We start from the raw sequence: 15,714 nt of genomic DNA on the forward strand, positions 1-15,714 counted from the left end.
GCCTAAGCACCACATGAGGTATTGATTATAGAGCAAAGACCCTCAACTACATATCCGATCACCCAACCTCTCTTTCCAGTCTCTCTATCTGTGGTTCTGAGTGGTAAGGCTTGGGCTAATCGTTTACACATAAGTCAAACTAGTGTTTAGCAGTCAAGGGATAATGAAACCAACTTTGTGAGCACTCCAGAAGCAATTAGGCTAGACTGCCTGTACACTGGAGTTTGTTGTTAAACACGCTACAACTCGTTTAACTCATTGGCAGAGAAGCATTTTGAGAGACCCCCGACGATGTGGCAGGCGATATATGAATGCAAGTTAGCTCTTTCATTTCCATTCACTCCATGTTTCCTGTGCCCAGTGTGGACCTGTCTGGGGTCTCACAGATCTCGGTGCATAGATGCATCCACACCATCATGGAGGCCCTGTATGCCTGTTTGGCATTCAATGGAAAAGCCAACACTCATAACTGCAGACTTATTTTCTTCAAAGATTGATTGTATTGACATCATTGTAAATTTCCCATCTTTCCAGATATCTGGAGTCACGAGATCGGCTGCTTGTCTTATCATTCCTAGTTTTTTTTGCCCTAATAATAATAATTCTATAATAATAATCTTTATTATTGTCGCAAGTAGGCTTACATTATTAACACTGCAATTAAGTTACTGTGAAAATCCCCCAGTCGCCACATTCCGGTGCCTGTTCAGGTACACAGAGGGAGAATTCAGAATGTCCAATTCACCTAACAGCACATCTTTCGGGACTTGTGGGAGGAAACCGGAGCACCCGGAGGAAACCCACGCAGACACGGAGAGAACGTGCAGACTCCGCACAGACAGTGACCCAAGCCGGGAATCGAACCTGGGACCCTGGCGCTGTGAAGCATCAGTGCTAACCACTGTGCTACCATGCAAGGCACAAAACACCAAATAAAAAATGCTTTAAGATCAGGACTATAAAATCATAGAATACCTACATGCAAAAGGAGGCCATTCAGCCCATCAAGTCACTGTCCGTGTGGAGTTTGCACATTTTCTCCGTGTTTGGGTGGGTTTTGCCCCCACAACCCAAAAGATGTGCAGGGTAGGTGGATTGGCCACGCTAAATTGCCCCTTAATTGGAAAAATGAATTGGGTACTCTAAATTTCTAAAAAAAAACAATGTATTTTATTTTTGCATACATCTTTAATGTTAATTCCCAGTTTGTTTAGAGCGATCAAAGATTCCAACAACTTTGCAAATCACCCAGCTCACGCCATAATCGTGTATCACCAGCTAAATCCAGCAACAACCAAACTCCATTGCGGAAAGGCAGCTGCTTTCCATCCCCTTGCCTCTGACTCGCTAGGTTTCCGGTTCAAGTCCCCCTCCAGCGCATGAGGACAAATGTCAATGTTGCTGCTCCAGTGCTTTTTCGCAATTAAGTTTGGTTGTTGCAGGATTGAGGGAGTGCTGCGCTGCCGGAGGTGCGCTCTTTCAGCCGAGACATTAAACCGAGGCTCTATCTGCTTGTTCGGGTGGCTGGAAAAGATCCCACGGCACCGTTTCGAAGCCGAGCAGGCGAGTTCTACCCCGTGCCTGGCCAGTATTTATCCCTCAATCAACATCAGAAAAATAGATGGTCTGATTAAGCTGTTTGTGGGAGCTTGCTGTGCACTGATTGGCTGCTACGTTTCCTACATTACAGCAGTATATGCACCTCAGGAAATATTTAATTGCCTGTAAAATGGTGCGGGAAGAGAATTGGAAAATTCTTTAGCCAGTTTGGTGGTCATAAAGTGCTATAAAAATGCAGCTCTTTTCTTTGTCTCCACATATAAAGTGCTTCACATAAGGGGAGGTGGTGGTACTGTCACTGGGCTGATAATCCAGAGACCCAGAGTAATGTTCTGGGGACCTGGGTTCAAATCCCACCAGGTCAGATGGTGAAATTTAAATTCAATAAAAATCTGGAATAAGAAGTCTAATGATGACCATATTGTCGATTGTCACATGAACCTATCTGGTTCACTAATGTCCCTCAGGGTAGGAAATCTGCCATCCTTACCTGGTCTGGCCGACATATGACTACCACAGCAATGTGGCTGACTTTAATTTTTGTTTTGGAATAAATTTAGAGTACCCAATTATTTTTTTTCCAATTAAGGGGCAATTTAGCACGGCCAATCCACCTACCCTGCGCATCTTTGGGTTGTGGGGGTGAAACCCATGCAGACACGGGGAGAATCATAGAATGTACAGTGCAGAAGGAGGCCATTTGGCCCATCGGGTCCACACCGGCCCTTAGAGCCCATGCTTACGCCCTATCCCTGTAACCCAGTAACCCAACCAAACCTTTTGGACACTAAGGGGCAATTTATCATGGCCAATCCACCTAACCTGCACATCTTTGGACTGGGAGGAAACTGGAGCACCTGGAGGAAACCCACGCAGACATGGGGAGAGAGTGCAAACTCCACACACAGTCATCCAAAACCAGAATTGAACCCAGGACCCTGGAGCTGTGAGGCAGCAGTGCTAACCACTGTGCCACCATGCCATGCAAACGCCACACAGACAGTGACCCAGGGCCAGGATCGAACTCGGGTCCTCAGCGCCGTAGGCAGCAGTGCTAACCACTGCACCACCGTGCCACCCAACGTGGCTGACTCTGAAATGGCCGAGCCAGCAAGAGCAAATAGCGAAGGGCAATAAATGCTGGTCCAGACAGCAACGCCCACAGCCCTTGAATGAATAAAAAAATGTCATGTGCACATTGACCAGTCAGCTTTTTGGGGTGAGAATGTTCTGACCTTCAAATTTCCCCTTGAGAAACCTTGGGCCTTTTGCTGGCCCTCTCCTCACTCACAGAGATGGTGGTGGATGGCGAAGCCGACCCATAGTGCAACATATTGAACCTTTAACCATTGCACCATTGATGTGACCATCAATTCACACGAGACGGAGAGTTGAAGTGAACAGTGGTTTTAATCAGCTAGAACTGTGCCTATCTGTGACTGCTCTACACTGAGAGCCGTCTGCAGGGCAGCAGATCTATATACCTCCCCCGAGGGGCGGAGCCAGGGACGGAGCCCACAAGGGCACCAACATGATACAGTGCGGTGTAATGTGATACAATGGTCCATAGGTGGAGCCCACAAGGGCAACAACATAGTACAATGCAATACAGTGGTGAATGGTTGCCGTAATACATTCACCACAGACCCATTTTATTGATTCCTGTCAGTATCTGCAAGTGAGACTGCATTTAAAGTTGGCAACAAAAACGCTCGCACAGAAATAGCCACCACTTCGACATGTTTAATTAGCTAATGGTTTCTATAGCAAGCCAATCTCACTAAATGTCAGATATGTTCGAGCGGAAAATGTGACATGCCATTTGTTTCCAGCAGTGCAAGCCTCTGAAAGAAAGACTTGCATTTATATAGCGCCTTTAAAAAAAATTTTGCACATCATTTTTCAGCCGATACAGTATTAACGTCATTGCTGTAGAATATTTGATAATCAGTTTGGGCATAGAAACCTCCCACGAACAGCAATGCGACATCGGTAGGACTAAGAGGTTCGGCGGAGGGAATGTGTGCAGCTAAGCGTTAATTTTTATTTTAACCCATCGCTGCTCATACTCCCTCAGCAGAACCGCCAAAGTAATAATCTCTGAGCCACGAGCAAATTGGGGTAGGGGAGCTAAGGTCAGAGAGTCGAATGCTGGGCTCAAAGATAGGTGTGGGAGAAATGGGTTTCAATCCATGGGTCACTGGTGCCAGTTCTGGGGAAAGAGGGAGATGTACCGTTGGGTTGGTCTGCATCTGAACCATGCTCGGACCTGTGTAGAGGCACATCATTCAACTAGGACTGTAGAATGAGCTTTAAACTCATCCAAGAATATTTCAGCCTACAATATTGAGGTCTGATCCAAGATTATGTGGTGAAATCTGTGGAATTAGCCTCACCTTTTGACTCACAGATCACAGTGGCTACCACAGGATCAAAGCAGACCTTAGATCCTGCAACTGCCCATGGGAACCTTTCTCTAAACCATCTCTGATGTGTGTTTAAATGTGTATTTTGGGAGCACAAAATAGCATACTATATTCCAAACATGACCCCAAGTGCTTCCGCACCAGGTTACAATAGCTTGGGCCTCGGCGATTTACAATCCATGACAATGCCTTCGATCAGGAGATTGAATGTGATATTTTTTTAAACTGAATTTAGAATACTCAATTCTTTTATTCCAATTAAGGGGCAATTTAGCATGGCCAATTCACCTGCCCTACACATCTTTTTTTAAAATTTAGAGTAGCCAATTCATTTTTTCCAACCAAGGGGCAATTTAACGTGGCCAATCCACCTATCCTGCACATCTTTGGGTTGTGGGGGCGAAACCCACATATAAACACGGGGAAAATGTGCAAACTCCACACGGACAGTGACCCAGAGCCGGGATCGAACCTGGGACCTCGGCGTCGTGAGGCAGCAGGGCTAACCCACTGCACCACCGTGCTGCTCTACCCTACACATCTTTTTGGGTTGTGGGGAGTGAGACCCACACAGACACGGGGAGAATGTGCAAACTCCTCACGGACAGTGACCCAGGGCTGGGATCGAACCCGGGCCCTCAGCGCTGGGAGACAGCAGTGCTAACCACTGCGCCACCATGCTGCCATTTTAATAATAGATTGTCATTGACTGGAAGCTTTCAATTCATGATTATTGGTTCCCCATATCCAAAACATCGGAGCAAGACAGCAGCAAAGATCAAAAGGCGAAACAACCTCCTCAGCAAACTTGCTGGCTCTTCATGGGGTGGAGATGTTCAAACCTTAAGGACCTCAGCTCTTGCCATCATTTACTCGATGATGTGCAGCAGTATGGTACAACTCATTCCACACCATGTCAGGGTCTGTAGACTGGCCAAAGTAATGGATGAACGATAGAACATGTAGTTTAAAATCATTTATTGCAGAACAACTGGGTTTTAAGATAACATAGGAGAACTAAAATAATAAACAACTAATACTAAACAACTATTGTGGAACTGCTGCAAATATGACTATCTCCCAGCACGACTTGCTCCCAACTCCCAGACCACAGGGTCACGGGATGGGTTTACAATGCCACCTAGTAGTCAGAGGTTGTGCATTCGGGCAGCACGGTAGCATTGTGGATAGCACAATTGCTTCGCAGCTCCAGCGTCCCAGGTTCGATTCCGGCTTGGGTCACAATTCATTTTTTCCAATTAAGGAGCAGAGTATGCATGTTCTCCCCGTGTCTGCGTGGGTTTCCTCCGGGTGCTCCGGTTTCCTCCCACAGTCCAAAGATGTGCAGGTTAGGTGGATTGGCCATGATAAATTGCCCTTAGTGTCCAAAATTGCCCTTAGTGTTGGGTGGGGTTACTGGGTTATGGGGATAGGGTGGAGGTGTTGACCTTGGGTAGGGTGCTCTTTCCAGGAGCCGGTGCAGACTTCTGCACTGTAAATTCTATGAAATAACATTATGTTCAAACTAGCTTTATGCATATCATCACACACCAGTCTTGTAGATACCCAGCTGAACATAAAAACGTGTATCATTTTACTACCCACCGTTCAACTAAATTCCCCTGGCTCCTAGCCGGGGAGCAACATCCCAGGCCCTCACATAAAGAGGGAGGTTGCAACAGGGAAGCTCCTGGAGAAGGTCAACGTCAACCCCAGCCTGCTGCTACACAAGGATCTTACCAATCCACCTGCTGCTCACCTCCCATCATGCCAGCCTGTATAGCTAAAACTACCTTGCCAGGGACTAGCAGCAGAGGCCCTGTGGCAGGAGGGATGGCACCAACGCATCACCATTAATAACCATTTCCCCATCACAGATCCCCCAGCCCGCCCACCCAGCTTCAACCTGCCATGCCCACATTGGGCACCCCTCAACCGCTTCCGCAATGGCCAAGGCCTTTGTGCAGCAAATCGGTACAAGTGGGAGCTCGCAGGGAACCCAGACATCAGCTCCCATCAATGACTCACATAATTGATGACTGCCCCCTGACAATGCAGCAGAGGGCTCTGAGAGCCCTGACAATGCAGCAGAGGGCTCTGACAGTCCTGACAATGCAGCGGAGGGCTCCGAGAGTCCTATTTAGCCACTGTGGAAGCTAGTGCCTGGCTTGGTGATTACTGCACACACTGAAATAAAACCCAAATCATTTGTCTTCACCATTTCTGCTAATGGATACTAGTGTACGCCAGCGTCAACAGGCCTCCTGGCCCAGCAATTTACCAGTCTTCAGGGGGCTAGCGTGGTGCCGGAGTCCTGCGCGCATGCGCGTGGTTGCCGTCTCCGCGCCGGCGAGGAGCAACATGTCGGGGACCTTACAGCGGGCCGTGCGGAAGGAGGTAGTCCCCCTCCAGATCACGGCCACCTGCCGATCGGAAGCCGCCGATCACGGCCCCCCATGGAGTCAGATGCCCCCCCCCAACCAGGATGTCACTGTGGCCGCGGGTCCGACCTCCCGCCAGGTGTTACCAGGTTGGAATCACACCGGCGGGAGTTCGGCCAATTGCCCGGAGAATCGCGCGGGGGGCCTATTTCAGCGCCCCCCGACCGGCGCTACGGCGACCGCCATTGGCGCCGATTCACCAGAGAATCGCAGCCCAGCGCCGGAGCAGCGTGGCGGGAATTTCCCAACCCGGCGCGGGCTCGGAGAATCCCACCCTCTGTCTCTGGGTTTCCCAAACTCCTCCAGCCACGGAACACATTTGACCTCCCAGGACAACTGACCCTGAAGGAACATTCCTATTCTGTTGAAGAGTTAAACCACAAATAGTTAATTGCCTTTTTGCAATAGGTACAAACATACAAAAATAAATTTATAACAGTTCTTTCTATTTCTTAAAAATTTACCATAATTAAAAAGTTATCTTATTCAACAAAATTCATCTTTATCATTTTTAATGGGGGTGGTGAAACTGTTTCCTATGCTCACAAATTAATTTAACATTTGGAGTGCTGCTGAAGAGCTGGATTCTCATATCACACACACTCACACAAAATAAGCACACACGCTCTCTCTCTCATACACCCTCTCTCTTACTCGCACATTCACACTCACTTCCACCTCTCTCTCTTAAACACACCCTCTCACAAACATTCTCTCTCTCACACACACACATACACAATCTCACCTCTCCCTCACACACTCTCACACTCACCTTCCCTCACACACTCTCTCATCTCTCACACTCACACACACTCACCTCTCACTCACACACTCTCTCATCTCTCACACTCTCACACACTCACCTCTCACACACTCTTTCTCACACACCTTTTTCTCCCACCAACTCATTTTTTCCAATTAAGGGACAATTTAGCATGTCCGATCCACCTACCCTGCACATCTTTGGGTTGTGGGGGTGAGACCCATGCGGACACGGGGAGAATGTGCAAACTCCACACAGACAGTGACCCAGGGCGAAACCCAGGTACTCAGCACCATGAGGCAGCAGTGCTAACCACTGCCGCCTCCGTGTCGCCCCTCACACACTCTCACACACCTCTTTCTCACACACCCTCACCAACACACTCTCATTGCTTTCTCACACCTACCTCTCTCTCTCACACACTCACCCCTCATACACACTCATCTTTCTTACACACCCCCTCACCTTTCTCCTCTCTCACACGTGCACCCATCTTTCTCATTCACCTCTCTCTCACCAACACACACTCCCCTCTCTCTCACCAATACACTCACCTCTCTCTGAAACATACACACTCATCTCTTTCTCACACTCACCTTGTTCTCACCAACACACACTCCCCTCTCTCTCACCAACACACACTCCCCTCTCTCTCACCAATACACTCACCTCTCTCTGAAACATACACACTCATCTCTTTCTCACACTCGCCTTGTTCTTACCAACACACACTCACCTCTCTCACACCAGCATGCTCAACTGTCTCACACATGCACCCACCTCTCTCTCACCAACACACACTCCCCTCGCTCTCACCAATACACTCACCTCCCTCTGAAACATACACATTCATCTCTTTCTCACACTCACCTTGTTCTCACTAACACACACTCACCTCTCTCTCACCAATACACTCACCTCCCTCTGAAACATACACACATCTCTTTCTCACACTCACCTTGTTCTCACCAACACACACTCCCCTCTCTCACCAATACACTCACCTCTCTCTGAAACATACACACTCATCTCTTTCTCACACTCACCTTGTTCTCACCAACACACACTCCCCTCTCTCTCACCAATACACTCACCTCTCTCTGAAACATACACACCCATCTCTTTCTCACACTCACCTTGTTCTCACCAACACACACTCCCCTCTCTCTCACCAATACACTCACCTCTCTCTGAAACATACACACTCATCTCTTTCTCACACTCACCTTGTTCTCACCAACACACACTCACCTCTCTCACACCAGCACGCTCACCTGTCTCACACACGCACCCACCTCTCTCTCACCAACTCACTCGTCTCTCACACTCACCCACCTCTCTCACACACACCTGCCTCTCTCACACACACCTACCTCTCTCACACACCTACCTCTCTCACACACACCTACCTCTCTCACACACACCTACCTCTCTCTTACCAACATACACCTACCTCTCTCACACACACCTACCTCTCTCACACACACCCACCTCTCTCTCACCAACATACACCCACCTCTCTCACACACACCTACCTCTCTCTCACCAACATACACCCACCTCTCTCAAACACACCTACCTCTCGCTCACCAACATACACCCACCTGTCTCTCACACACACCTACCTCTCTCTCACCAACATACACCCACCTGTCTCTCACACACACCTACCTCTCTCTCACCAACATACACCCACATCTCTCACACACACCTACCTCTCTCTCACCAACATACACCCACCTGTCTCTCACACAGACATTCACCTATCTCTCTCTCACACACACTCATATCTCTTTCACTTGCCAATACACTCACCTTGCTCTCTCTCTCACACACACTCACATCTCTTTCTCTTGCCAATACACACTCACCCCTCTGTCTCACACACGCAGACACCTCTCTCACACACACACACACTCATCTCTCTATATCTCACCTTCCATGCGCACACTCACTCTCTCTATCTCACGAATACAGACACTCACCTCCCACTCGGTTACATACACTCAAACCTCCCTCTCACACCCACACTCACCTCTCACACATACATAGAGCATAGACATAGAACATACAGTGTAGAAGGAGGCCATTCGACCCATCGAATCTGCACCGACCCACTTAAGCCCTCACTTCCACCCTATCCCCGTAAGCCAATAACCCCACCTGACCTTTTTTAGTCACTAAGGGCAATTTATCCTGGCCAATCCATCTAACCTGCATGTCTTTGGACTGTGGGAGGAAACTGGAGCACCCGGAGGAAACCCACGCAGACATGGGGCGAACGTGCAGACTCCACACAGACAGTGACCCAGTGGGGAATCGAACCTGGGACCCTGGCGCTGTGAAGACACTGTGCTAATCACTTGTGCTGCCGTGCTGCCCATGTCTCTCCCTGGCACACAAAAAACAACTTGCATACACCCACTCCGCTTTCCCACACATTCACATCTCTTTCTCTCTCACACACACAAATATCTCCCATTCCCTTGGCCTCGACTCTCCGCCCAAAGCTTCGGGCTCCACTCCCATGTCCCTTTATACGGCCTCCATTTCCTGCCCTTGGCCTCCGCTCCTTGCCCCTGTCCCTCGGGCTCCACCTCCTGCCCCTATCCTCGGCCTCTGATCCCCATCACTGGCCAAAACCTCTGTTCCTTGTCTTGGCCAGTGCTCCCGGCCTCAGCCTCTGAGTCGGCAACCTCTCTGCCCTGTGGTTGCGGCCTACTTCACTCTGCCGCCCACTCCGCCTTCTGATCACAATTCGCTCTCACCCTCTCTTTGCCACTGGCTGACGGTCCTTCTATTTCCAGCTTGACCAAGCAGAATCCAACGTCCCAGTGCAGGGGTTGCTGGTAGCCTGACTAATGCGCCTATCAGAAGTCAACACTGTGTGAAAACCACTTTCGATTGGACAAGCTGGAAGGACAGCTTTCTTCAAATTTAAAATGGCCAGGCCTACCACAGAAGCCCCGGATGAACCCAATTTGGGTCATGTTGCTCTGTACTGTTATTTGCTTGATGTTTCTTAATTCAATAAATATTAACAAACGGCATTTTATATTAAAATCCATCTGTTTTATCCCTTAGCACAGTTGCTCAATTAAATCTGATGTTTCAAAGCTTTACCTTTCTTCTGTTAGTCTCTCGACCACATAGTGATTGGTATCACTAGCATACTTTATAACAATATCTGGGAAATCAGAATAAACCCCAGGGAACCTGGGACTTAACTCGAGGGAATTATTCTCATCATCACCTTTTTTCAGCTTGTTGAAGCCTTTTCAATCCCGTTCGCCAATTTTCAATGAATTATTTGCACCGTTTCTTTCTTAAAAAGTCTCAAAAAAATATAAAAGCCTTCCAAAAATATCTTTGTGGTTGCAAATGGAGGGATTGATTTGCGATCATTATGAATGAATCAACAATGATACGATGATGATTCAGATATTGAGCTTGTGGGATTTAAGACTCCCTGATTAAAAAAATACAATGCTTCCTCTATCCTTGAATTGCTCAGACCATACTTTTGGGCAGCATGGTAGCATAAGTGGCTAGCACTGTGGCTTCACAGCGCCAGAGTCCCAGGTTCGATTCCCCGCTGGGTCACTGTCTGGCCGAGTTTGCACGTTCTCGCCGTGTCTGCGTGGGTTTCCTCCGGGTGCTCCGGGTTCCTCCCACAGTTCAAAGATGTGCAGGTTAGGTGGATTGGCCATGCTGAATTGCCCTGACTGACCAAAAAGGTTAGGGGGGTTATTGGTTACAGGGATAGGGTGGAAATGAGGGCTTAAGTGGGTCGGCGCAGATTCGATTGGCCGAATGGCCTCCTTCTGCACTGTATGTTCTATGTACTCCATTCCCCTGCTAAGAAATATTGAGATACACCAGCCGCAATTTTCTCTGGGTCTACTATTGATCAGTGTTAACAGGTTTCAGGCGGTTGTTCAAGCAGGAACTACGATGCAGAAATTCTCTTTATCGAGTTTATTGACTTGTTCAGTCTGACAGCACAGTGTCCCAGTTGTCCCATATTGATATTCTCTTTTAATCAAACAATATTAAATAAAATAATAGTAATCAGAGGAGGTGACAGGCAGCCCCTGGTGGAGCACTGTAATTAAAACAAAAATATTAAAGGAAACTTAATTAACTCAATCAAACCCTGTGGTACCCACTGGGCATGGAAGGTTTCAAATGTAACAATGGACATGGCGCGCTCCCTCTCTGGTCGGGAACATAGACACAGTAGAGGGGTAGAAATAGTTGTCCCGTGCTCGCTTCGGTAGCACATATACTAAAATTGGAACGATACAGAGAAGATTAGCATGGCCCCTGCGCAAGGATGACACGCAAATCCGTGAAGCGTTCCATATTTTTGACATTCCACAAACACTGATTTGTTGCATGTAGATTTATTTTCAAACCTGCCGGATTTCATTGTAATGCAATCCATTCATTTGACAGTGCCATTCAATACGGCTATCAGCCATGAGAACCTAGTTTGTAATTCTTTGAAATGAAATGAAATGAAAAAATGAAAATCGCTTATTGTCACGAGTAGGCTTCAATGAAGTTACTGTGAAAAGCCCCTAGTCGCCACATTCCGGCGCCTGTCCGGGGAGGCTGGTACGGGAATCGAACCATGCTGCTGGCCTGCTTGGTCTGCTTTATAAGCCAGCGATTTAGCCTTGTGAGCTAAACCAGCCCCTTGTAGATAATGGCCTGTTTTTGGAACACCTTTGTATTTAACGTCATATATTCTCACGAATAGATGTTGATTTTTCATTCATTTTTTTCCCCCTCTTGCCCTCACCTCTTCCTAGTACCCACAAGTGTGTGTAATTAAATTACATAACCCATGTTAAAAAAAATAAAGTGTTGTCCCTTACTTATAATCTTTTTTAAGAAAACAAGTGGTTGAAACAAATGAAGGGCAGCACTGTAGCATTGTGGATAGCATAATTGCTTTACAGTTCCAGGGTCCCAGGTTCGATTCCGGCTTGGGTCACTGTCTGTGTGGAGTCTGTGCTTGTTAGGTGAATTGGATATTCTGAATTCTCCCTCTGTGTACCCGAACAGGCGTCGGAATGTGGCGATTTGGGGCTTTTCACAGTAGCTTCACTGCAGTGTTAATGTAAGCCTACTTGTGACACTAATAAAGACTTATTATTTATGCTATTTTTGAGAAAACAAAAATCAATAAATCAAAAGAAAGATCCAAAAAATAAGAGTGGGTGACAGGTCCTGGTGGGCCATTGTAACAAATAAAAATCAAACTTCAAAGGTTTGTGTGTTGGAACTAAACTGAGGTGATGCAACCCAGCCCTCATGGTTCACATCGGCCACTGAAAGTGTCCCTTATTTATATGTGCTCTGAGACAATCAAAATCCAATCTCTTCTGTTAACCGTAGCAGGGGGTTGACATTAAGAAACCATAACACAATACAAGACATTAACAACCAGCTGTTATGGGGTGCAGGTAAATAGAGTGGAATCAGGGGCATATCTTGTTCCCTTGCAGCTCCTCGATTGTGGCTGTGATAGGAAACTCGCCCCAGGAATACGGAAGTCTGGTGCTCATACTCCTGCCAACTACAGGTTGTCAGTTGACAGGTTGTGAAATTTGATAACGTATGACCTGGCACCAGCAGAATATAATTGTCATGAACGCTGGTACATTGCTGTGAAACACACACGTTCACTCCTGTCCTTCAAAGCCACCCTGCATGGCCCAGCCGAGAGGGTTGCCTCAATGTCCTCCAGCGAGTAAATCCTGCCTGCTCAACGCTGCCCTGTATCAAAAATGAGAAAACATGTGTGGAAATGTGGGGGCACTTCCTTTGTGTCAACAAATCCATTTGCCTGATTGAGTTCAGAGGGATTGGTTTATGTGATCAGAATGAATGAAAGGGTGGGATTGCAGTTAGGTAACCAAATCTGTCAGGCTACAATTGTCAAGAGATGAACTCCTCATAGTAACTTCATTGCAGTGTTAATGTAAGCCTACTTGTGACACTAATAAAGATTATCTTTATTGGCAAGAGAAGCAACAGGGTCCTGCAGATTGTCTTTTAATGTTGGGATCAGGAATGCACTCTCTGAATGTGTGGTGGAGGAAGGTTCAACCATGGCCTTTGAAGATAGAATTTGATCATTATCTGAGAAGGAATCTGAGAAGTTTGATTCCCCGCTGGGTCACTGTGCGGAGTCTGCACGTTTTCCCTGTGTCTGCCTGGGTTTCTTCCGGTTGCTCCGGTTTCCTCCCACAGTCCAAAGACGTGCAGGTTAGGTGGATTGGTCATGATAAATTGCCCTTAGTGACCAAAAAGGTTAGGAGGGGTTATTGGGTTATAGGGATAGGGTGGAAGTGAGGGCTTAAGTGGGTCAGTGCAGACTCGATGGGCCGAATGGCCTCCTGCACTGTATGTTCTATGTTCTATGATCTCGGGTTCTATTCCGGCATCAGATGACTGCATGGAGTTTGCACTTTCTCCCAGTGTCTGCGTGGGTTTCCTCCGGGTGCTCTGGTTTCCTCCTACAAGTCCCGAAAGATGTGCAGGTTAGGTGGATTGGCCATGCTAAAATTGCCCCTTAGTGTTCAGAGGTTAGGTGGGGTTACTGGGTTATGGGGATAGGGTTGGGGTGTGGGCCTAGGTAAGGTGCTCTTTCAGAGGATCCGTGCAGACTCGATGGTTACCTTCTGCACTGTAGTGATTCTATGATGGAGGGAAGGTCATTGATGAAGCAATTAGTTCATTTCTGCTCGGAATAAGTCCAACCAATGGAGAGTTACTAGATTCCCTTTGATTTCAATTTGCTTGCGTTCCTTGACACGATACTTGGCCAAATCCTGCAGTGATGTCAAGGGCAGTCACTCTCGCCTCACCTCTGGCATTCAGCTCCTTTGCCCATGTTTAAAGCAAGGCTGTAATGAGGTCAGGGCAGAAACCACTCTGAGATTTGGGGAAACAAGTGTCACCTGACAACAATTTCCACGTTTGCTTACGGTTGAGAGTAGACTAATGGGGATTAGGTCAGGTTTTCCTACTTTTTGTGGACAGGACAGCTTGGCAATCATACACATTTTAAAAATTAATTCTTGGGATGTAGTGGAGGTGTCGCTGGCTAGACCGCCATTTATTGGTCGTGAGCTGCCTTCTTGAACCTTTGCAGTCCATGTGGTGTGGGTTCATCCACCGTGCTGTGAGGGTGTGAGCGCCAGGATTTTGACTGTGAAGGAACAGCGATAGATTTCCAAGTCAGGATGGTGGGGGGGAGGCGGCACTGTGATGCAATACTTAGCACTGCTGCCTCATGGCGCCGATGACCCAGGTTCAATCCCGGCCCCAGGTCACTTTTTAAATAATTTAGAGTACGCAATTCTTTTTTTTTACTATTTAAGGGGCAATTTAGCGTGGCCAATCCACCTTCCCTGCACATCTTTGGGTTGTGGGGGTGAGACCCACGCAGACACAGGGAGAATGTGCAAATTCCACACGGACAGTGACCCGGGGCCGGGAAGGGACCTGGGTCCTCGGCGCCGTGAGGCAGCAGTGCTAACCACTGTGCTGCTGTGTCACCCCGCTAAATGGCGCCTGAATTGGAAAAAATTATGAATTGGATACTTGGATGTATAAAAACAATCCTCTTTATTTCTTCTCCACCGACCCTGTCACACCCGCTGAGTTTGTCTTTATTTCTTTGTTATAAATCTAGAGCACCCAATTCATATTTTTCCAATTAAGGGGCAATTTAGCATGGCCAATCCACCTAGCTTGCACATCTTTTGGGTTGTGGTGGTGAAACCCACGCAGACACAGGGAGAAGTGACTCAGAGCTGGGATCGAACTGGGACCTTGGTGCCACGAGGCCGCAGTTCTAACTCACTGCGCCACCATGCTGCCCTGCACACCCACTGAGTTTACGCACGTGTTTTCTCTTTTTACTTCAGATTTCCAGCATCTGCAGTCTGTTGCCACTATTATTAATTATTATTATTAATAACTCATAGCGCTGAGGCGAGTTGTGTTCAAAATTCCAGATTTCACATCAAAGGGGTTGAAAATTAGGGGTGGCATGGTGGCACAGTGGTTAGCAGCGTTGCTTCACAGTGCCAGGGTCCCAGGTTTGATTCCCGGCTTGGGTCATTGTCGGCATGTTCTTTGCGTATCTGCGTGGGTTTCCTCCGGGTGCTCCGGTTTCCTCCCAAAGACGTGCCCTTAGTGACCAAAAAAACGTTAGATGGGGTTATTAGGTTAGGGTGGAAGTGAGGGCTTAAGTGAGTCGGTGCAGACTCGATGGGCCGAATGGCCTCCTTCTGCACTGTATGATCTATAATGTAAGCCTACTTGTGACACCAATAAAGATTATCAGTCTAATAAACACGCGAGCCGGACCGCGGCTGACGGGGCAGGGATTCGAACCCGGGTCTCCCGCTTGCCAGCCCAGCGCCGTCACGGCTGCGCCACGGCCACCAGCCAGGCTGCGGGGGGCCGGCGGTGGGCAGGATGAGGCTGCGAGCGGAGCTCC

At 47.9% G+C, this 15,714-nt stretch overlaps 1 protein-coding gene and 1 non-coding gene across 2 annotated transcripts in view; both read left to right on the forward strand.

Moving 5' to 3' along the window:
• ptpn9a (protein tyrosine phosphatase non-receptor type 9a) overlaps nt 1–15,714 on the forward strand; it is a 277,337-nt gene that overhangs the window by 43,492 nt on the left and 218,131 nt on the right. The gene's annotated exons all lie outside the window — the stretch shown is intronic.
• On the forward strand, nt 11,455–11,561 carry LOC119956960. The gene has a single exon (XR_005458720.1). It is a non-coding gene; the product is annotated as a U6 spliceosomal RNA (small nuclear RNA).

Source organism: Scyliorhinus canicula, chromosome 24 (assembly GCF_902713615.1).
Source record: "Scyliorhinus canicula chromosome 24, sScyCan1.1, whole genome shotgun sequence".
In the NCBI taxonomy this organism is placed as follows: Eukaryota; Metazoa; Chordata; class Chondrichthyes; order Carcharhiniformes; family Scyliorhinidae; genus Scyliorhinus; species Scyliorhinus canicula.